We start from the raw sequence: 22727 nt of genomic DNA on the forward strand, positions 1-22727 counted from the left end.
ACAGCTCCTCCATCCATGGCAGTTCCAGGCAAGAGTACTGGAGTGGGGTGCCATTGCCTTCTCCGGGATTAAGGCAGACTAGGGCTCGAATCTAACTATGTATTTTATTAGCCCCATGGTCTTAAACCTGAGGTGTCCATCACCTCCTCTGCAGAGGGGGAAAATCATGCCCACCTCACCGAACATCTCTGAGGATTAAAATAAAAGAAATATTTAAAATACTCAGCACAGAACTTGGCATCCATTGGGTACTCAATACTCTTCCAGTTGGAGAAATCTGTTATTTGTGTTTGGGAATTGTGTTAAGCTCATAAAGAAATGGCTGAAAATTGTTCCAATTGATTTAAAAAAATATAATTATACCTTTTTTTTTTCTTTTTGAGAAAAGTTCTCTGTTCTTTTTCATGACAAACCTTTCAGTATCCTCAAAGGAGGAAAACAAACTTGCAAAAAAAAAAAAAAAATGAAACTTGAAACAATATGACATTTCTGTTGTATCAAACCTCAGAGGTCTTACCTTGAGATTATTTTGGTAAATCCCTTTACATTTTTCACTCTCCCTACCCCCAAATGTCATGTGTTAGAACACACTGCTGTTTTGACGTCTCCATTGTGATATTTATTTTAAGCCATCAGTAGAGTTTTAAATATCTCAGCACTGAACTCTGGCCTTTGAGGAAGGCAAACTAATTATTTTCCAAACCATTCTGTAAAGCAAGCTCGTGGCATTTGTTTCCTCACAGCTTAGAAAGGAAATGTGAAGCTGGCGGCTTTTTAAGAAAGAGGATGTGCAGTCAGACAGGAGCTCAGAAATTTGGGGTCTGAAGTCATCTTGTCCACCATGTTTCAAAAGGAAGCCCTGATGTTTCTGGAGAATAGCTGAGGTCAGACAAAACAGAAGCAGTGCTGACAGGTGGGATAAAGGTTGTTGGCACAGATGTCAAGGGCCAGCTAAAGTCTCATATAATCATTTCATGGTCCCAATAACTTTACGAAGTAGAGACTTTTAGTCCCCTTTTACAGATGTGGAAACTGGGTCTTCAAGAAGTAAAATCTTATTTAAGGTGACAGGGCCAGGAAGTTGCGGGCTGTTTTTTGCCGGACACCAGAGTATGTGATCTTAACCAGTGGCTCTACAGTGTCAGGGAGGTCTTTATACTGTGTGATCTTGGGCAACTCACCTAACCTCTCTGAGCTTCTCAGTGTCTTCTTCCATTAGTCAGGGATGCCAGTATCTACTATCTACCTCTTAGTTGTGAGGATCAGAGATACTTCCTGAGGAGGAAGCGTCTAGTAAGAATAAGTGAAGCACTGTAACTAATTGGGTTCTGAGTACACTGACCTCTATGTCTTATGGTTCAGTTCAGTTCAGTTCAGTCACTCAGTCGTGTCCGACTCTTTGTGACCCCATGAATCACAGCATGCCAGGCCTCCCTGCCATCACCAACTCCCGGAGTTCACTCAGACTCATGTCCATCGAGTCAGTGATGCCATCCAGCCATCTCATCCTCTGTCGTCCCCTTCTCCTCCTGCCCCCAATCCCTCCCAGCATCAGAGTCTTTTCCAGTGAGTCAACTCTTTGCATGAGGTGGCCAAAGTCCTGGAGTTTCAGCTTTAGCATCATTCCTTCCAAAGAACACCCAGGACTGATCTCCTTTAGAATAGACTGGTTGGAGTCCTTGGGACTTGCAGTCCAAAGGACTCTCAAGAGTCTTCTCCAACACCACAGTTCAAAAGCATCAATTCTTCGGCACTCAGCTTTCTTCACAGTCCAGCTCTCACATCCATACATGACCACTGGAAAAACCATAGCCTTGACTAGACGGACCTTTGTTGGCAAAGTAATGTCTCTGCTTTTCAATATGCTATCTAGGTTGGCCATAACTTTCCTTCCAAGGAGTAAGCGTCTTTTAATTTCATGGCTGCAGTCACCATCTGCAGCGATTTTGGAGCCCCCCAAAAATAAAGTCTGACACTGTTTCCACTGTTTCCCCATCTATTTCCCATGAAGTGATGGGACCGGATGCCATGATCTTTGTTTTCTGAATGTTGAGCTTTAAGCCAACTTTTTCACTCTCCACTTTCACTTTCATCAAGAGGCTTTTTAGTTTCTCTTCACTTTCTGCCTCTCTAACTCCATACCATCCCAGACCTGGCTGTCCCATACCTGTCCTGTCATAGATGGTTCCCCCATGGACCACAATATGCATCCCTCACCCCCCTCGTCTTTTCCTGCCCCCCATCTCTGGTTTTTATTTCCTTCTCTAATTCCTGACATTCTCACGGCACTCCCTTTCTCTGAGATGTTACAAGTTTTCTGGTGGAGGTTTCAGGGTACATAGAAGAGAGGCAATTGACCAGCCTGCAGATTTCATGGAGCTTCCTAGAGAAACCGACTTGAGGGATGGCGAGGATCTGGGTGAGAGGAGAGGCAAGAGGGATTGCAGACTTGCACAGGGGCACTGCATGTTCTTGGACCCATGAGTATTTGTGCAACATAATGGGTGAGAGTAGACTGTCAGTATCATTTGTTAAAAATGGATGTGCATATTTTCCCTTTGTTTCCTCAGCAAGACTGTTATTCCCAAGAGAGCAAAGATCGAACCTTAATTCCCTGCCCCTCTCAGTGCCCTCCTTGGGGGTGGGCATAGAGGCCAGCCCCAGGAAAGACTCAGGTTACTGATTTCTTTAACACTCACATGCTTGTGAGTTGGGTTTTACTTGGTGAAGTGGGCAGCTTAGTAATACAGAAAGGCCATAGACTTGGAGTCAGACAGACGTTACACAAATCACTTATCTGTGAACCTCAGTTTCTTCACCTGAGATGGGGCAACATATACGCGCCTCATAGGATTACTGCGGAAATGAAATGAGACACAACATCGGTGAAGGATAGATAGAGCAGATGCAGTGTGTGTTCATTCTTGTTTTACTGACTATCCTGTGAATTAATCCTCACTGCTCATGAAGTGGAGGATTTCATGCATTGGAGAAGGAAATGGCAACCCACTCCAGTGTTCTTGCCTGGAGAATCCCAGGGACGGGGGAGCCTGGTGGGCTGTTATCTATGGGGTCACACAAAGTCAGACACGACTGAAGCGACTTAGCAGCAGCAGCAGCAGCAGCTCGTGAAGGCTCCAGCTTTGTTGGCAGCTAGGCATGGGCAATTTATCTAAGCAGAAAATCACTAAGCCGCAACTCAGGTTAGCTGCTGCCACCCAGGAGATGCCTTTCTGCCATCTCCATGTCTTGGAGACAAGATTTTGCTTCCATGGCAGGTGAAATGGAGGAGAACACGTGGATGAGGGGAACATTCTGTTTACCTGCTCACCACTGTCAAAGTCGTAGGGATTATTCTAGGCTTGAAGGATGGAGGAAGTGTTCAGGCTTAATACAGCCCCTCTATCTGCAGCCCTTGACCATCCCCTCGAGACTTCACCCTTAGCCTACTGCACTGGATGACCCACAGGTGCAAGGATCTTGGCTTAGTTTGATCCCAAGGGCTTAGGACAATGCCAGGTAAGGAGTAGGGGCTCAATCATTTTGCTGGAAGAATAAATACACAACTGCCTTCCAAACTCCTTCCCTAATTTGCCTTTAAGATAGAGCTGGCTAGGTTACATGGTGCTGTCCTAGCCCATCACCACTTTCCTCATTTATATGTGCCTGTTTTGCTATAATGTCATTAGCATGGAGTGAGGAGGAGTGGAGCTCTGTGACATCCAGAGATCCCATGAGGTCTCATTTACTGCCTGCCTCATTTGGTCAAACTTAACATGAGTTCTTGGCCTATGTTAGTCTCGTGGCTCAAGAATGTACCTGCTCTGAGGTGTTTGGCCAGCGTACTTCCTATGACCTGCTGACCCGTGCATGGGTCTTTGAGTCGATGACTTGGCATACACTCAAGCTGCTACCCCAAATGGGTAGATTTCTTTCCATTTAATAAACAATAGATTTAACTTTCCAGTTAATAGTGTTAATGGTTCCAGCAGCAGAATTTCATTTCTGCCTTCTTCCCACCTGAGAAACCAGGGCAGGTCATCGGACATGAAGCATCTCCTGTGTGCACTATGGGAAGGGCATTCACTGCCCACTCTCTTTCCCTCTCCATCTCTCACTGGCATCAGGATGGTCTTCAGATATACCAGTACATGTAAGAAATGTATCCTTATGTCTGTGCCTGTGTGTATTTTTCTTATTTTTAATTAATTTTATTCTAGTTCTGGCTGTGCTGGGTCTTCATTGCTGCAAGCAGGCTTCCTCTAGTTTTGGTGAGCAGGAGCTACTCATTGTTGCGGCATGCAGGCTTTTCGCTGCAGTGTCTTCTCTTGTTGCAGAGCTCTGGCTCTAGGGTGTGTGGGCTTCATTATTTGCAGCTCACGGGCTCAGTTGCCCCGCAGCATATGGAATCTTCCTAGAGCACAGATCGAACCCTTGTCCCCTGGCTTGGCAGGATTCCTAAACCCTGGACCACCAGGGAAGTCCCTGTGTCTGTGTTTTGAAAACCCTCCTGGCTTCCATTTTCAAAGACAATTGAAAAGATGGTGGCTGTACTCCCCTTGGAGCTTCATTTTGATGTTCTTATTCAACACAGTGTGACATTTTCTTGAAAGGGATGTTTCAATTTAGGAACCAAAAGGTGGGTCAGTATCATCATCATAAGACTAATGACTAGACAAAAAAAAAAAAAGAATTGCAGAAAGAGTAGATGCAGGCTGTCTGACTGAGTTTTGCTATAATTATACCCTGCCATCCCTCATTCTGAAAGACTAACTCATTTTCAGCTGAGCTTCAGTTTACAGGAGGAGGTTGACGACCAAGAGCAAGCTTTACCCAAAGTAAGGACATGAGGAGAAGTGGCTCCAGTGGCTGAAGCTGGCTGTGATGGAGTGCGGTGAAATGGGAGTTTCAGGAATGCAGTGAGGAATCTCCACTGGCTTTCTGTTTTCATTTCACAATCAATAGAGCCATGAATGGGAGAGAAATATGTTGGTTACAGTACTTTAAAATAGTCTGGCCAAAAAATATAATTTCTTATTGATTAGTTTCACATTGAAGGCAAGGTCTGTGGATAAAAGAAAATCGACTGCTGAAAATTCTAAAATAAAGAAAGTAAATGAGGGAAGATGTTTAAATTTTTAAAAGGAAGAAAAGGCTATGATCGATATACCCAAATCTGCCACTTATAAAACTATTGCTGAAATGGATCTAAGTTGTTCTTGATCAGATTGACTTGCTTCATTTACTCCAGTATTTAAAAAAAATATGAAGTGAACTGACTGGCTTTGCTTTCTACATGTCAGGTACCAGGGAAAGTCAAGAAATGTAGGAGTAAAACTTATTCCTGGAAATTAGGCAAGGAATTAGTTGGTAGGTTCGAATGAGGTCAAGACTCTTTTTTTTGGTTATAAGCAATAGAAACCTGATCCAAATTGGCTTAAACCAGTGATTCTCACCTGGAAATGGTTTTGCCCCCAGGGGACATTTGGAAATGCATGCATGCAAGCTAAGTCACTTCAGTTGTGTCCCACTCTTTGCAACCCTGTGCATGGCAGCCTGCCAGGCTTCTCTGTCCATGGGATTCTCTAGGCAAGAGTACTGGAATGGGTTGCCCTGTTCTTCTGCAGGGGATCTTCCCAATCCAGGGACGGAACTTGCACCTCTGACACCTCCTGTATTGGCAGGCGGTTCATTACTGCTAGTGCCCCTGGGAAGCCCCATTTGGAATGACCAGAGACATTTTTGGTTGTCACTACTGTGGGGTGAGGATGGCCATTGACCTCTGGTGAGTAGATGCCAGGGATGCTGCTAAACATCCTACAATGCACAGGATAGTTCCTAACCAGCCAAAAAGTCAGTAGTTCTGAGGTTGAGGGTGGTTTAGTCACTAAGTTGCATCCAACTCTTGCGACACTGTGGACTGTAGCCGGCCAGGGTCCTCTGTCCATGGGATTCTCTAGGCAAGAGTATTGGAGTGGGTTGACATTTCCTTCTCCAGGAGATCTTCCTGACCCAGGAATCGAACCTGGGTCTCCTGCATTGGAGGCAGATTCTTTACTGACTGAGCTATGAGGGAAGGCCCTCAAAATTCTCGTTTAATATAGGAGGAGGGCATGGCAACCCACTCCAGTATTCTTGCCTGGAGAATCCCCATGGACAGAGAGGAGAAGGGTGGGCTACAGTCCACGGGGTCAGAAAAAGTCAGACACGACTGAGCAACTAAGCACAAGCACACAGGAAAGAAAGTAGAATTTGTTGACTCATCACTGAAAAGTCCAGGGGAGATCTAGCTGGGCCCAGATATTCCAACTATGTCATTGCTCCTGCTGCTGCTGCTAAGTCACTTCAGTCGTGTCTGACTCTGTGCAACCCCAGAGACGCAGCCCACCAGGCTCCCCTGTCCCTGAGATTTTCCAGGCAAGAACACTGGAGTGGGTTGCCATTTCCTTCTCCAATGCATGAAAGTGAAAAGTGAAAGGGAAGTCGCTCAGTTGTGTCCGACTCCTAGCAACCCCATGGACTGCAGCCTACCAGGCTCCTCCATCCATGGGATTTTCCAGGCAAGAGTACTGGAGTGGGGTGCTAGAGACATATTTTTTTTTTCTCTCCAACCAGCTACTTTCCCTCTGAACTTCATTCTTGGGGAGGCTTTCTCCCTCAGAGTTGCCAAGTGAGACCCAGCAGCTTGATGCTGCTCCCTGCTCAGACACTGGAGTGAAAAAGGAGCTCATCTTCTTCACTGGTCCCTCCGCCCCCCGTTGCCAAGAATCCTGAGATTGGCTCTCTGTAACCTTTGTCACATCAGCTTTGAACCACTTATTGTGGGGCTGGATATACTGACTGAGCCAGGGAATATACTCACTCCCAGCCCTGGGGTGGAATGTTGACTTGGCCCCATCTAAACCACTTGGACTGAGCGAGTGGCAAGGTGTTTTTTGAAAGGAAAAATAGGGTACTGTTTATGATATAAGGGAGACCAGATGCTGAACAGCCAAGCAACTGATGTCCACTATGTCTGTTTTCTGGGGAAATTCAGAGGGGTGGTGTTATCAAGGACACTGGGACCCCTGCCCTCATCCCTCTTCTCTATCATCCAAGATAAGTTATTTTTAACATTCCTATGATAGTCTTTCTCTTCTTCTCTCTCTTTCCTAACACTCATGTTGCATTATAACAAACATGTTTATTTACATAAACGTCTGTTTTCCTAACCTGTGAGGTTCTAAGCACAGGGATTCATCCTTCATGTCTCCATCATCTTGCTCAGGGTAGAGCATGCAGTAGGTTACAATAAAACTTTTATTTTTTTCTTCATAAATAAAAAGTAAAGGAGAACTAAAAAGTCAGTCTGGACTTTTAGACTGTTGATTGTTCATGAATCAGATGTCTGTTGAGCACCTATTATGTGTCTGACACTCTGTCAAGCCCTGGAGACGTAGCATGAAGTAGGGCAGGCACATATCAGGAGTAGAACCTGGCAAGGTGGCAGCTACTGGACAAGTGATCAAGTGGGTTGCATGAGGCAAAAGGTAAGTTCTGAAAGGGGGAATGGGTCTACTTTAGAGTCTAATTCTACAGGAGTGATACTCGAAGTGATTCTTTTCAAAGAGTTGACCATCTGGGAAGAATAACTGTACACAACTTAGTAAAATTGCAAATTCGATAAAAGTTAAGGGGAAAAGAACATGGTTCTGTGAGCCAGAAAGGGCAAAACTGATTCTGTTCAGGGAATCAGCAAGGACCTCAAAGAGGACAGCCTGGAAGGTGTGTGAGAGCTAGTTTTGCAAAAAGTGGGTGGAAGAGCTTCTGCACAGAGAGGGCGGCCTGTGCATAGGTCTCCAGAAGGACGTGGGGCACACGATCATGGTTATTATGACCTGTTTGCAAGATGGAGTTGCATCTCAGATCTGGTTTAAAGAAGGGTGGCCTTGACTCGCCACTTCAATGTGTCTCTTAGGCAGCGATTGTTTCATTTCTGGAACAGAAACTCAAAGAGATTAAAGTGAATAGGAAGTTTTATTGTCAGGACACAGAATGTTCCCAGGGAATCCTTCGTAATAGTTGACCTCATGGGATCTGGGATGTTATTAGTAGCCATTCTCTTCATCCTACTCTCTGGGGTTCATCTCTGCTCCAGTGTTCACCACTGAGACCTCAGGTTTCTGCTCTTGATTGCTTTGTACTTGCCCAGGGCTCTGGTTCTTCCTCTTTATGACCTTACAGTTCCTGCTTCTAACACCCTCTGACTAAATCAGCCTTCATCTCCCTTTCAAATTTCCAAGTGTAAGGATCTGATAGGCCCCAGTGATGGGAGATAGAGATAGCAATGATGCAGAAAGTTGGACAGACATTGCTTCAGATGTTATTATTGTGAAATGTTAGTAACCTAACATGGCTGGATTCCAACCTCAGGGGAAAATCTCCCCCAGATAATAGTTTTGGGTACATAGTCAAGGTAATGCTCACCCGATTCTCCTTGTTACTCAGAGTGCACCAGCCATGCTGGTATTCTTCTGGTTTCTCAATCATGCCGCCTTTGAACATGCTGCTTCCTCTGCCAGAAATGCTCTTCTCTCCTGCTTTTTACTTGGTTAAGCTTTATTATCCTTCAGGTCTTAGACATCATTTTCTTAGAGAGGTCCTTACTGACTCCCTGAATAGAATCAGTTTCGCCCTTTCTGGTTCACAGAACCATGTTCTTTCCCTCTTAGCTTTTATCAGAATTTACAATTTTAGTAAGTTGTGTACAATTATTCTTCCCAGACTAGCGACTCTTTGAAAAGAAAGAGTGGCATCTGCCCAGCATCTAATAGGTATCCAGTAAACACTGATTAAGTTGGTAAAGTAAATGTAATTATCTAGTGGGAGGTCCTTTTGGAAATGTAGTTTACAAAGGGTAAAACCTTCTGTTGAAGGTGGTTACATCTTTCCTTGGTTGTAGAAGAACACCTTTAGGTAGGGACTACTCTGATAGTTGATAAGGGCGCTAAGTAGGAGATGCCCAAATAAACCTCACACGTGGTTGGGAAGATCCAGCCTCTGCTCCCAGGCTGCTTTCTTCTGTTATTTTAGGATAAGTCACAGGGCCAACTTGTACTGAAATTTTGGCAAAGAGAAGGGAAACTAACATTTATTGGGAAGCTATTAGTGGCTGGGTACCATGTGAGGTACTTTATAAACCCTATCTCATTCATTTCTCTTGATAACCTAGTAATATGAGGGATATACTTTATAAATATTCTCCTTCAACTTCTGTTCCAGCTTCTGTGAACTGTGCCATATGTACTGCAGATGTAGGAAGCCTAAAAGGGACATTTCTAAGACTCCCTTGTAGCTAGGATCCTGGATATGATTTCCGGTTTTGTAAATCAAATACACTTCTTGAGTCTTGAATTCAGAACTAAGTTAGAGGGGAGAAGGGCATAACGCAGTCCACCTTTGTGGGTGAATCACTGCAGAGTCAAAGTGGTTCTATAGTCATTAGCTTTCTGAGTCTGTAACTTCTTATAGCAATGGTGGTGGTTTTCCCAATCATCACAGGGATAGGGAGATTTGGGAGGCTGGGGGTTGTTCTCGGAAGCTCCAACTATTTGAGTGCTTCCCCTGGTTCTCTGGGCTTCCCCATTCACTCAGCGGTAAAGAATCTGCCTGCACTGCAGGAGACCTGGGTTCAGTCCCTGGGTCAGGAGAATCCAGGAGACCTGGATTCAGTCCTTGGGTCAGGAGAATCCTGGAAGAGGGCATGGCAACCCACTCCAGTATTTTTGCCTGAGGGATTCCATGGACAGAGGAGCCTGGTGGGCTGCAGTCCATAGGGTCACAAAGAGTTGGACACGACTGAAGTGACTCAGCATGCACACACCTGGTTCTCTAAGGCAGCTTATACCTGCTGATACCTTCCTTTCTGCTTAAAGTAGCAGAAGTGGTTTCTGTAGTCTGCAGCTGAACACGACCGGAAACACTAGGTTTCTCACATGCTTTCCCCTCCTCCCATTTTACAGATGAGGGTCTGAGACCTGAGGATCAGGGTTCACATGACCTGACTCAGGCTTCATCATAGGTTAAGTGGTAGAGGACTTGAAACCAGACTGACTCTGTCCATTTGTACATCTTCACTGCTGCCACCCAGTTCTTTTCTTGGGGGGTGCTTTTCTTTCTTTTTTATTTTTATTTTTTTAAAAATATAAGTTTATTTATTTTAATTGGAGGCTAATTACTTTACAATATTGTATTGGTTTTGCCATACATCAACATGAATCCGCTACGGGTGTACACGTATTCCCCATCCTGAACCCCCCTCCCACCTCCCTCCCTGTACCATCCCTCTGGGTCATCCCAGTGCACCAGCCCCAAGCATCCTGTATCCTGCGTTGAACCTGGACTGGTGATTCATTTCATATATGATATTATATATGTTTCAATGCCATTCTCCCAAATCATCCCACTCTCTCCCTCTCCCACAGAATCCAAAAGACTGTTCTATATTTCCAGTATCCTTCTCCCACAGAATATTTTGTTCCATACAGATGGGACCTGATAGTCATATTCATTTCAAGCCTTAGGGATGTGATATAACCCTTCCCAGGCATCTCTGCATTTTTCAGCAGCCCATGGGGACAGGGCAGTGCCCTGCGGCAGGGCATGACTCACAGTGGAATCCCAGACACCATGGCAACTGCTTGAGGTGGAGATGAGAGGGCAGGGAAGAAAGCTGGGATGGGAGAGAGTGCAGGGAAGGTCAGGAAGAATAACTTGGGTTCTCATCTCTTAATTTTCCTGGCTTGATTTCCTTGAGGCATGTGTTAATCTTCCCAATTTGCTGAAGGGCTCTTGCCCCAGATGGTAAGCTTTCTAAAGCTTTGGATTTGGGTTTATAAGCTGGTTGGAGCATGCCCCGCTTCTGACCCACTCCCAAGAGTTCTCCCGTCAGAATCTAGACATGCCAGCTAATTCCTTTCTATAGATTTGCCAGGTTTTATTAGGAGTAATGGTATCGAGGGTATTTTTCTTTATAGACATTATAATTAGTAATTGTTTTGAAGGGCAATTGCTGTTAAACTACTTATTTTTTCTTTTCCTGGAGGACAGGACAGTTTCCAAGACTGATTATTTCACAATTGAAATTCCATGTCTCCCAGAGGTAGATTTTGAGAGCAGTTGGTGGAAGCAAAATCCTCTCTTTTGACTTTTCCCATTACGCATTCAGACACAGAGACACTCACAGACACATAGACACACAGACACACAGACACACACACACACACACACACACACACACATTCCTGGGAAGGGAAGCAGAAAAACAAAGCCTCCACTGAATGTTCAACTGCTTTTATAGACAGTTGCCTGGCTCTCTGGCTAATGGGAGAGATGATGAATGCTCCCAAGATACCACTTCAGTCAATTAATTAGTTAATGTTTAAAGATGGAAAGTGTCATGTAGATGAGAACATTATGATTCTCTTAATAAAAAAGACTTAAAGTGAGAAAAAATAGGAATGACAAGACCGTGCAAGTTTTGCCTTTGAACTACAGCTCCCCTCTCTGATTCTGTGGCCAGTCACAGGGTGGTGAGCACCTCCCGACTGTCAGGTCACCTCCCGAAGGTTTTCTGTACAGTGTTGTGATGAGGTGGCTTCTTTTTTTTTTTTTTCTTGTAAGTGGAATGAGGGTAGGGATGTCCGCAGCTGGGTCTGTCGTTTGGGGCTCCAGAGCTGGGTTGGAGCCTTTCCTAAATCAGTCACACTTCAGGAAGGACTGGCAGATGAGGGCGTGGCATGCAGGCCCTTCTTTAAGACAACCAAGGTTCAAGATCCGGGGAAGTAAAATTCAATCCTTTCTTATGAGGCTTTTGAGCTTTGAGCTTGAAAACAAGAAGGAAAACAGAGGATGGGATGCTGGGTGAGTGTTAACTGAAGATGGGAGTATAAGCAGGGATGTTACTAAAAGGAGAGGGTCACGGGAAACGACCCCCATTGGGGCTGCAGGACTCAAGTCCCACGAGTTTGTGCTGTTGCTTCCATGCTGGGTGGGTGGCCACTTTGGTGAGAAGCTTTGGGGTGGGGGCAGACAGCCCGCATCTACTACAGGTTCCTCAAATCCTCCCTTCTCCAACCATCCTAGACAGATACCTGCATTCCGCCATTCTGCTGCCTGCACCTCACCTGCCTATTGAGAGGGTCTTGGAGACAGGAGGTGCATCCGAGAAGCACAGACATAATGATTTCTTGAAATTTCATTCAATCCAGATATTTGAGAAAATAGCAGTATTTGATTTGAAGACATATCCCTGGCATGACATACTCATGATTGTGGGCTGATAAAAAGACTTTTTCTTTTCTCATCACAGCTGCTCAGACATTTTTCATGAACAGAAGTTGGAAAACAATTGATTAAAGCATAATCTCATCTTCCCACACAGTAGCTAGTAGTGATGGAGAACTTAGGCTCTGGAGTTAGACAGGTCTGTGGTCAGAAGCCTGGCTCTCAGCCACTAGCTGTGTAAACTTGTAGTTTCCTTAAGTGCTCAGAACCTCAACTTCCTCATCTGTAAATGGGGAATCCTAAAAATATTTATCCTGGGAGGACTGGAAAGAAAGTTGTTTATTCATTCATTCCACAAATATTGATCGAGCTTCTATGACATGGCAGACAGGTACTGGCTTGTGGGTCTCACAGTAGTAAAACAGGAAAGTCCCTTGTCTTCATGAAGTTTATATTCTCATGAGGAGGCAGACAATAATTAAGTTAACTGAAAATGGCGATGATGGTCTATGAAGTAAATACAGTTAAGGAACATGATAGAGATTGGCTGGGCATGGAAGGTGGGCAACTTAGCTAGGGAGGACCTCTCTGAGATGACACTGAATTGGGAAATGAGGGCTGATAAGGAGTGAGCCCCACCAAGATCAGGAGAAGAGCATTTCTGGCAGAGGGAACAGACATAAAAAGAGCTTGACATGCTCTAGAAAGGAAAGGCCCAGCGTGGCCATACCCTGGGAAGGGTTGTGGGGGGCCTGGGAAGAGATGTGGTCAAAAAGGCAGACAAAGGCCAAATCAAATTAAGGCCTCTGAAGCTATGATCAGGAGTAAAAAATGCATTCTCACTGTGGTGCCTGGCACAGAGTCAGGGCTCAGTAGTCTGTTTCCTTCCTTTATAATTCCTTTTCCTTGAAATGGGGTTGCATTTTGGTTAAGGTACCAAATTCCCATGCCAGCTTCTTCTTCCTTCCCTAAAGCTGAAAGGATCTGTTTAGTGATATGGAAGGTTTCCTGTTTTTCACAATGCCGTACACCTTGGGAAGGGACTGAGTAAGACTTCCATGTATCTCAGAGGGAAGGGGAATACGATCCAAGATACTCAGGAGGCCACAAGCACCCATTGGATACGTAGAATATAAGACATCAATTTCATAAGCTTGGATTTAGACACTGTAAAAAAGTCTTTACCGTATTAATTAGAATAGAATTTATATGAGTTGGACTTCAAGAATTTGGAACCCTCAAATAACCATTCTCAAATAACCTCAAATAACTCTTCTTTGCTTTGAGGAAAAGGGCAAAGACCAGGAATATGATGATAACAAATAATTTTTTAAATAAAAATTCCACACTTCAAAGACCTCTGCTGATTCAGCCTAGTTTCTAATACCATTTTTATTCCTCTGGGCTGTGGGATACTCATCTCTCTCAGAGAGACACAATTTCTTTGGGGGGATTTACTTACAGTGAACAGCAATATGGGCTAACATATTGATTCTTTTTCCAAGTAATAAGGGAGGAAATAAATGGCATTTTCAGTTTTGTCCCTTAGCTGACCAGGGGACAAATCTACACAAACAATGACAATGAAAGACTGTGCACTGAGTCCTGGTTAATCAAGTTTTTGTTGTGGTTGGCAGACAAAAGCTGAGCAGATTTCTCCCAAGTGTGGTGCAAAGTAGGACTGAATTTTTATATAATTTTGTCATTAGGACCAAAAGAAGAAATTGCATCAATCAGAGATAATTTCCCTGGGCTTCCCAGAGAGGTATGAAAGGAAGAGTGAATTCCCTGTTGCTCTGAAGTGTCAATGAGTGACCGTCCAACAGATAATCGAACAGATGGGATGAAGTGTCAATGCAAAATTGATATGCACCCTGGTGATGGACAAGAAGAAGCTGCTTAGACTGACACAGAGGAGGCAGAGAGTGGAGATCTTGCTGAGCACTGAAGGCCTGCTGTCCCCTTGATTTGGCATCTGGAGAATGATAGAGGGTAGGGAGACATTTGACCAAAATCTCATAGTGGAAACAATTAACAAATAAATTAATTTACTTTAATAAACATTCATGAAGCATCTAATCTATACCAGATACTATGCTTCGGTGATGAGATTAAAAGAATATATGTCAGCCTTTTCTCTCCCAAAGGATTGCCCACAAGGGGATGAGTAGGGGAGAGGCGGGAGAAGCAAGTTCAGGGTTATGGGAACCCTGACAGAGGGGACACAAAGACTCTGGCCTGGAGATTCAGAAACAGCTTTTTGGAAAAGATGTCTGTGTTGGAATATTTTCTAGTTTTAGAAGTACAGTTGACCCTTGAGCAATGCAGGGGTTAGGCAGGCTGATCCCTGAACAGTTGAAAATCCACATATAACTTTACAGTTGGCCCTCCCTGTCTGAGGATTCAGCCAACTGCCAATCATGTAGTTCTGTGTTGTGTATTTAGTGAAAAAGATAAGTGGACTCGTGCAATTCAGACCCATGTTGTTCACAGGTAACTTTACTACGTGTTTTCTTATGTTGAGATCCTATGTAAAGTGAAAGTGTTAGTCATTCAGTCTGACTCTTTGTGATGCTATGGACTGTAGCCAGCCAGGCTCCTCTGTCCATAGGATTCTCCAGGCAAGAATATTGGAATGGGTTGCCATTTTCTTCTCCGGGGGATCTTCCCAACCCAGGGATTAAACCTAGGCCTTCTGCATTGCAGGTAGATTCTTTACCCTCTAAGCCACCAGAAAAGCCACATAACAAATCACCCCAAAACCTTGAAGCTAAAGTCAACACAAATTTTTTATCTCATTGTTTTTGTGGATCTCTGAGAGTCTGGCTGTGAGTTAGCGGGATCCTCTGCTTCATGGCTTTGCACAAGGCTGCAATCAAGTGTTGGCCCCTGGTCTCAAATGCAGTCTCAACCAAAGATTATTATTTCCAAGCTCACTCTCTGGTTGTTGGCAGCACTGAGTTCTTTGCTGGATGTTGGCCAGAGGCCACCCTCATTTCCTTGCTGCATGAGTCTCTCCCGCATGGCAGCTTGCTTTATCGAAGCATGCAAAATGGGAGGACAATTCACAGAATCTGCCAGGAAGATGTAAGTCATAATCTTGTCTAACCTAATTATGGAGGCAACACCCATCACCTTTAGACTCAGCAGCAAGTCACACTCAGAGGAGGGGATTTCACAAGGGTGTGAACATAAGAAGATGGAGACTGTCGGAAGCCATGTCAGAAGCTATCACAGATCCCAGGAGCAACCTCAGAATAGAACTCATTTTAAACTTTTCTGTTAGGAAGTGTTTCCAGGAAAAACACAAGGAAGTATGTGATATCACACAAAGTGTTGCAGAGAACTTTGGCTCAATCTGCAAGGGAGATCTGGAGATAGCATATTTTGGATTTATCCCCAGGAGGGGCAGGAGAGTTGGAGTATTTATACCCTGAACCTGCCACTCATTGGCTAAGGGCTGCTTCTTGGGGGACATAAATTCCCAGGAGCTTGCGATTCTCTGAACATGAAGAGAAAGTGGATTCTAGTAGCCCAAAGCTGTTGAGAGTGAAAGCACATGGTGTGTGTGAAAATGTCCAGGGGATCCTAGGAGTGTGGGAAGGTGGTGAATCTGCTTTTCATGTTCCTTATGAAAAATTGTAAAAACATAGGAAAGTATAATGAAGTAGATGAGTAGAGCTTCAGGTGACTCAGTGGTAAAGAATCCACCTGCCAAGCAGGAGATGCAGGTTCTATCCCTGGGTTGGGAAGATCCCCTGGAGAAGGAAATGCCAGTCCACTCTAATATTCTTGCCTAGGAAATCCGCAGCACACTGCTACTGGGAATGAGTCTTGAAGGTTGAGTAGGAATGATTCCAGGAACAGGAGTTGGGAAGGAATCATGTAGGCAGAAGACTGTGGAGGTTAAGTGAGCACGTGCTGTGCTTAGTTGCTCAGTCATGTCCGATTCTTTGTGACTCTGTGGACCGTAGCCCTCGAGGCTCCTCTGTCCATGGGATTCTCCAGGCAAGAATACTGGAGTGGGTTGCCATGCCCTCCTCCAGGGGATCTTCCCAACCCAGGGGTCGAACCCAGGTCTCCCTCATTGCAGGCAGATTTGTTACTGTCTGAGCCACCAGGGAAGCCCAGGGACTCTTTAAGTTATGGTGTGTAGGCTTAGTGGCTCTGCAGCATGTAGGGTCTTAGTTCCCTGACAAGGGAATCAAACTGACATCCCCTGCATTGCATGCAGATTCTTAACCACTGGACCAATTGGGAATTGAAATTGGGACCCCTGGCATGTGTGTGTCAATGGAATGGTGGAAGGTGAGGTTACAAAAGCTACATAGGTCCCCAAATATCCTATGGGCTGAGGAGGTCCTGGGGGGCATTGAGAAGCCCCTGAAAGTTTGAAGTAGTATGGTGATATTGTGAGATTTGTGCTCTAGGAAGTTCTTACCACTTGACTCCCCTGACACACCAAATCAGGTCTGGGAATCAGCTATTATTAAGATGAAACATGTAAAATCAGTCTTAGATATTCAGAATTAGGTTAATTATAATCCTTGTTCTTGACACTGTCATTTCTTTAACGATGAATCTCTTTTATTTTACCTTAATTGATTAAATACTTGATAATCTAATAAATTTCCTTGCAGTTATCATCCAACTCAGGTGCTGTAACGTTCATGATAGCTTCCATCTACTTCCCTTTCATGTTAGTGGGATTCTGTTCTCTTTGCTTGTTCATCAACCATTCCCCATCAAGGTAACCAAAGGTCAGATGAGCTTAGAAGTCACCCAGTCCATCTGTTTTTAAAGAATCTTTCTTATATACATATACATGTATCTATTCTTTTTTGATTTCTTTTCCCATTTAGGTTACTATAGAATATTGAGCGGAGTCCCCTGTGCTAGACAGTAGGTCTTTGTTGGTTATCTGTTTTAATATAGCAGTGTGTACATGTCAATCACTTTGCTGTACACCTAAAACTAATACAACATTGTTAATCCACTGTATTCCAATACAAAATAAAAATTAAGAACAAAGAATCTTTCTGTCTAGTCATGGGAAACTCACTATTTCAGCAAGTAGCCAATTCTAGTTGCTAGAAGGTTGGTTTGGTCCACTGATTCTAGCTGTGCTGGCTGTTAGCTTCTTCCATTCACCTGGAATCTGGTAAACACAGTCTTTAGTCAACATGTATTGAGCACCTACCCTGAACAAGGCACATTGTGGGGAATATGAAGTGGCTAAGACAAGGTTTTCTGCCCCAGCAGAGTTTATAGTTTAGTAGAGGAGATAAGACAAATACACAAATAATTATAATACAATGTCAAGAGTGCTGTGTACTTATCAGAGAGGAACAAGCAAAGTGTTACTGGAATTCAGGGAGAAAGAGATTAATTCTAGGTAGAAGAATTTGGAAGAGCATCATGGAGGAGGTAGAATTTGGGCTGTGCCTTGATGGCAGGTGGAGATAATGATTTTGCAGACTGGGGAGAGATGATGGGATCATGCTGCCCAGGCAGAGGGAACAGCATGGGCAAAGGCTGGAGGTGAGGGAGCACAGGGCCAGTGACTCCCACAGAAATGATTATGGTATAGGTTTTCATTGGCTAGGAGTCTAGATGGAGAAGTCAATAGTTGAAGTCATGCAAGGGGACTGAGGCCACAGGCTTTCATGATGTAAACTGTTGAAAAGTTAAGTGAACATGAAAGCCACTCAATCGTGTCCGACTCTTTGCAACCCCATAGACTATACAGTCCATGAAATTCTCCAAGCCAAAATACTGAGTGGGTGGCCTTTCCCTTCTCCAGGGGATCTTCCCAACCCAGGGATCGAATCCAGGTCTCCCACATTGTGGGCAGATTCTTTAGTAGCTGAGCTACAAGAGAAGTCCAAGAATACTAGTGTGGGTAGCCTATCCCTTCTCCAGCAGATCTTCCTGACCCAGGAATTGAACCGGGGTCTCCTGCATTGCAGGTGTATTCTTTACCAACTGAGCTATCAGGGAAGCCCTGGTATAGACTCTTACCTGCCAATATTCCCTCACCACTTCTTCAGCTTTGATCATTCTTCCTCATCCGTCTCCTCCTCCAGGAAGCCCTCTGTACTTCCAATGGTTGGTTTAGGTACTTTCCCATATACTCCCAAGTCTTACTGGGTTTACCTCTGTCTTGGGCTTCAGTTCTGTCCTATCTGGTCATGGCTCTGGTATGATTGTGTGTTTATGTCTTGGTCTCTTCCATTAGAGCAGTTTGGGGCTGGAGTCATGACTTATATTCCACCATATCACCAACACTGAGTACAGTGCTTGGCTGTGGTAGCTATTTGATACATAGTGTCAAGTGAGCGCATGCTTCCTATCGTGGTTTATTACTGTCTGTTTCTTTCCTTCATATCCTGCCCATTGGACTTCGAACGTGTATTTGGCTCCCTCTACTTGGCTGTCACTCAAGGTCTTACCTTGCCTTATTCTAGAGTTTATTTTAACCTTATGCATTACTTTGGGACTCATATTCTAGCTTCCAATGTCCAGCCTGCAAAGATACAATTTGGACGAGTAGTATTTATTCAGCCAGTCTGCTCTGCTTAGAGCCCCAGTATCTGATCCCTTGGGCATGATTTTCAATTAAACCGTTATTTATTCACTGCCTACTACACACCAAGAATACATGATGAGGGCAGCCCAGTGTTGTCCCTGGATTGACCCAAGTTTGACTACGTCTCTGAATATCTCCAGAAAAACTGAGAGACCAGAGAAAATGGCAAATACCCATGGAGAACAGAGGTCTGATGTTTCAACCAGAGTAATTCATCCCAGGCCACAATTAGATGAGTGTTTGGGTCCATCAAGTGAGTCCTGATGGCAGCTCCCTCTTCCTCTGATCATCAGGAGTCTATTTGGGCTCTTGCGGGGAGAACAAGAGATTGTAATTCTGAAGTGGAACAGAAAGAAAGGTAATTGGATCAATGGGCTGTTAATGATGCTATTGAGCAGCTTTCTGCCAGAGCTGTGTTGTGGATGGGGCTGACCAGAGAACCTGGCCATGCTGTGCGAATGCCCGACTTTGACACAAAGCCTTCTGCAGATTGTAAAGTGCTTTCTGTATGCATGATTTCATATAATTTATTATAATCCTCCTTGGCTAGAGAAGGCGTTTTAGGATATCAAGGCAGGATTGCCAGACAATCGGCTCCCTGTCTGGGGATGGGAAGATCTACATGGATATTTGTGCTTCACGGGGTGGTAGTGAGCATTACATGACCTTGTGTTTGTTGCTGTGTGGTTTCTGCGGAGGAGAAATGGGAAGCAACATGAGTGCCTCTCCACAGTGGCATGACGGAGTAAGTTACTGTGCATCTGCTCATGGACTAGTCAGTGCTGGTCATGGAGAATGAAGTAACACTCTAGCAGGTGACTTGAAGGACTTTCTGCGAGGAACTGGTGTGTATAATATGATGCTATTTCTACAAAACAGACAGTGACCACCCATGCTCATTTATGTCTACATGTTTGTCTAGAATCAAATGATGATGGTGACTATATGGAAGATTAAAGGCAGGGCTCTTTGCAGGGGATTTCAGGCATTACAGATCATGGGGCAGTGGGATGGGGCGGGGCAAGAAAACAAAAGATGATAAAGAAATACAAGTGCTCTCTCTTTCCTTCACACACACGCACACATGTATCTATGGATAGTATGTAAGGCAAATAATGAAAAAAAAAAGGTAAACAAAAGAATCAAGTGACATTTTTCTTCATGTAACATGTAATAGTGACAAACTCTGTGCTGGGCACTGTGCTTGGCAGGGGTGATACAGTGATAAGACCTGGGACCCATCTTTAAAGTAATTTATAAATGTATCAAAGTGCAAGGCAAACTAGAATGATTTTTCAATCCTGGCTGCACATTAGAGTCACTGCAAGAGCTTTAAAAAAAATTCCTGATGTGCAGATCCATACCCCAAACCAATTAAATCTGAAGCCATGGGGGCACTTGAATTTAAAAAATCTCCCCCGGGCTTCCCTGGTGGTTCAGTGGCAAAGAATCCGCCTGCCAATGCAGGAGACATGGGTTCTATTCCTGATCAGGGAAGATCCCACATGGCGCAGAGCAGCTGTGCCCCTGGGATACAGCTATTGAGCCTGGGTTCTAGAGCCGGAAGCTGCAACTGCTGAGCCCACAGGCCACAATTACTGAAGCCCGTGTGCTCTAGAGCCTGTGCTCCACAACAAGAGAAGCCGCTGCAGCGAGAAGCCCGTGCACTGCGACAAAGAGTAGTCCCAGCTCGCTGCAGCTAGAGAAAGCCCGAGCGCAGGAACAGAGACCCAGTGTAGTCAAGTAAATATATACAATTATTAAAAAAAAATCTTGCTCTGATGTGAGAGTTGCGACTCACTGTCTTAGAACCTGAATTCTAGTACCTTAAGATATGTTATCTGTCCTGGGCCAAAATGTCTATTAATAACTCTATGCTAGCATTTTTCAAAGCTCACATTTATAATATTTAACAAGGTGCTAAAGCTAAAGAAAAGAAACTCTAAAGTAATATTGACCCTGGGGAGGTGGTCCCTGAATGCCAGTACCTGCTGTCATTCGAAGGCTGCTGAGCTAAAGGGGGACCAGAGGGATGCTGAAGGATGGAGGGAGATTAAGAAGGGGGTGCTCTGGCCTCCTGGCCCCTCCCTGTGGGCTTCAAGTCCCCACCATCTGCTGAAGCTCTTTTTCTCTTGGCTTCATGGCATTCAGATCAAAGCAGCGTCTTCTTGCCTGTGCTTACCTGGCTGAAGCAATGAGATTCTGGAATTAATTGGGGGGTACTCCCTCCTCTAAGATGTTGACACTTTCTAATGAATTGTTTTCCCACTCAAAAATACACACTCATGTTGCTTAAGGAGACTCAACAGGTGAAGCCCAGTAATTATGGATCTCTGCAGGAAGGGAAAGAGCAAGCAGCAGCTGGTCCCCTGTAAGAGCATCATCGAGCAGCCTCACCTGCACAGGAAAGGGAGACACCAGTCGGAATGATGTCATTGAGGCAGCAGACAATAGTGGCATGAAGCGATGTCTTAATTCCCTGCTCAGGAATTAAATCTGGGTAGCCTGGATGAAAACTAGGAATCTTAGCCACCAAACCAGCAAGGGCCAGAGGCTAGAAGCTAATTTTCCCTGGATCTTTGCCCCCAGTGAAAAATGCACTTATCACGGAGGCAGAAACTGTCAGTGCAAGTACAAAATTTATTGTTAGAGACAGAGCAGAACAAGCAGGACAGCACATAGAGAGAGAGTTTGTTTAGTTGAGATAGAAGCAAGGCAGAGATGCACACGCATAAAGAAAGTGTTAGGGGAAGCACACTGATTGAAACCGCCCACCCTGGCCAGGCACCATAGTAACCATTTGCATGAGTTGTTTTATGACAAGAGATCCTGATAAGGAATACGGAACTAATAAGCCACCACCAACCGGAAGAGTTCAGGAAAGGTCTAAAGGAGACACCGCGTGTCCGTCCACTTCCCAGAATCCCTGTCGCTAGCATCCATCGTGGCTTAGCGATGCGTACGCCACCAGGAAAGACTCTGAATTAGAATGATTGGCCAAAGACCACCCGGAAACTAATCCCATCCCCATAAAACTCGAGACTGCGAGCCACGTGGCAGAGCAGTTCTCCTGGGTTCCCTTGCCCTACTGTTCTCCACCTGGGTGCCCTTTCCCAATAAAGTCACTTGGTTTGTTAGCACATGTGTCTCCTCGGACAATTCATCTCTGAGTGTTAGACAAGAGCCTAGTTTTGGGCCCTGGAAGGGGTCCTCCTTCTTGCAACAAAAGGGTGTGTGTGTCCCTCCTTGTGAGGAGGAGTGCAGTAAAGAGGGGGTTAAGTCGTTTATACAAGGCAGTTCTTCTGGGTCTTTGTCTTCCTTCAGGCCAGTTATCTGGTTTCTTTTTCCTCACTTGACCTACCGTGGGGCCCTCTTCTAAAGTGCACACACACCTCTCAGCCAAGAGGGATCTCAAAGTGAAGGCTTCTGGGAGGAGCAAGACTCATTACAGCCTGAAATTATCCTCTGACTTTTGACTCCAGTGAGCCTTTCTGCTTGTGTGTAGTGTCTCCCTTATCTTTTACTCAGAAGGGTCTTTTCCCCTCTTTGTCCTTGCCTTGATTATTCCCTTGAGGTGTTAACAAAAGATCAGATCAGATCAGTTGCTCAGTCGTGTCCCATTCTTTGCGACCCCATGAATCGAAGCACGCCAGGCCTCCCTGTCCATCACCAACTCCTGGAGTTCACCCAGACTCACGTCCATCGAGTCAGTGATGCCATCCAGCCATCTCATCCTCTGTCGTCCCCTTCTCCTCCTGCCCCCAATCCCTCCCAGCATCAGAGTCTTTTCCAATGAATCAACTCTTCACATGAGGTGGCCAAAGTACTGGAGTTTCAGCTTTAGCATCATTCCTTCCAAAGAAATCCCAGGGCT

Source organism: Bison bison, unplaced genomic scaffold (genome assembly GCF_000754665.1).
Source record: "Bison bison bison isolate TAMUID 2011002044 unplaced genomic scaffold, Bison_UMD1.0 scf7180017864072, whole genome shotgun sequence".
NCBI classification, from domain to species: domain Eukaryota; kingdom Metazoa; phylum Chordata; class Mammalia; order Artiodactyla; family Bovidae; genus Bison; species Bison bison.